The following is a 1802-nucleotide window of genomic DNA, read 5'->3' as shown; positions in this document are numbered from 1 at the left end:
GCTACAGTGAGTGGAGGATCAGCCACGCTGACTGCTATTGAGTTATTTACACTATTTTATTTTATTTTATTTTATTTATTTTTTATTCTTATTTACACTAGTGTGAATTCAATGGAAATAAAGTTATTTTATTGTGCATATTTATTCCACCTAAATATACCTATATCTTACCACCAATATTTTACGTTAGGTTCTTAATATATAAGTTGTTTATATTGTGTACACTGAAGGTGTCTTATATTGCAACAGATCTATTTTGTGAAATTAGTTTCAAAAGTGGAATCTCAGTTATTAATAAGACTTCTGGTGTTTGATTGATTTTGAGATCAAATTCTGAAATCCTACCTCAGACAGTTTATGTAAACAGTCCAAATGATTTCACGCACTTCTATTTGAGAACATCAGGAGTGTTATTTTTCCCCTTTTCCAGTCAAATGTTGGGAGAACATAGATTCAGTATCTGAGACAGATTTGTGTGCTAACATATTTGAATGCAGCTGTTTCTTCCTACATTGTGTGAAATGTGTAGAGTATGACAAGATCACTCTCTCTCGCTTTCATTGCCTGTCTGTCTAGATGCTTCAGTTGCCATTGTGCTGTAGTTTCTGATACAACACCTGACAGCAACTTTAATCTTTGTTCCTACAAAAGGAACAGTCAAGCAATGGAACCAAATAACCACACTAGGGTGACCGAGTTCATCATGCAGGGACTCTTTGATCACCCTCATCACCAGGGGCTTTTCTTTGGGCTATTCTTGTGCCTTTATACAGGTATTGTCATGGGCAACTCCCTGATCATAGTGTCTTCCACCCACCTCTCCACACCCCCACGTACTTCTTCATCGCCAACTTGGCCATGGTCGACATTATGTGCAGTTCCTCAGTTCTGCCCAAGATGATAAAAAACTTGATGCAAGAGAGAAAATCCATCTCCTTTGATGGCTGCATGGTCCAGCTCTTTGCCTTCACTTTGTCAGGACGGACAGAGCTGGTGCTCTTCACTGTCATGTCATGTGACCGGTATGTTGCCATCTGCCACCCCTTGCACTATGTACATCTCATGATTAAGAGAATTTGCATCAGTTTAATAATTGGTGTCTGGGCTGTCAGTGCCATCAATTCATTGGTGCACACATTGCTTATTGTGCATCTGGATTTCTGCGGATCCAACTTCATCAAGCATTTCTTCTGTGAGATCCCACCAATCCTGGCACTGTCCTGCAACTCCATCTACTTCAACAAAATCATGATCTCCATTGTAAACATCTTCCTGGCTATGGGGAACTTTCTGCTGACCACCGTGTCCTATGGCTTCATCATCACCACCATCCTGAAAATCCAGAGTGCCAAAGGGAAGCAGAGAGCCTTCTCCACCTGCTTCTCCCACTTGCTCTTGGTCATAGAATCATAGAATAATAGACTATTAGAGTTGGAAGGGACCTCAGGAGGTCATCTGGTCCAACCCCCTGCTCAAAGCAGGACTAACTTCAGCTATATCATCCCAGCCAGGGCTTTGTCAAGCCTCAGTTTAAACACCTCTAAAGATGGAGATTCCACCACCTCCCTAGGTAACTCATTCCAGTGCTTCACCACCCTCCTAGTGAAAAATTTTTTCCTAATATCCAACCTAGACCTCCTGCCCTGCAACCTGAGACAGTTGCTCCTTGTTCTGTCATTTGCCACCACCGAGAACAGCCTAGCCCCATCCTCCCTGGCACACCCTTTCAGGTAGTTAAAGGCCGCTATCAAATCCCCCCTCATTCTTCTCTTTTGCAGACTAAACAAGCCCAGTTCCCTCAG

The 1802-nt window shown here is 42.3% G+C and overlaps 1 pseudogene; it reads left to right on the top strand.

The window, feature by feature from the left end:
• The first annotated feature begins 664 nt into the window (after positions 1-664).
• Positions 665-1413, top strand: LOC137157870 (olfactory receptor 13A1-like; annotated as a pseudogene).
• The last annotated feature ends 389 nt before the right edge of the window (positions 1414-1802 follow it).

Source organism: Emydura macquarii, unplaced genomic scaffold (assembly GCF_026122565.2).
Source record: "Emydura macquarii macquarii isolate MOO-44397 ecotype Brisbane River unplaced genomic scaffold, CSIRO-AGI_Emac_v2 contig_1608, whole genome shotgun sequence".
In the NCBI taxonomy this organism is placed as follows: Eukaryota; Metazoa; Chordata; order Testudines; family Chelidae; genus Emydura; species Emydura macquarii.
Note: the sequence above shows the minus strand (reverse complement) of the source record. Positions and strands in the feature narration are given on the sequence as shown.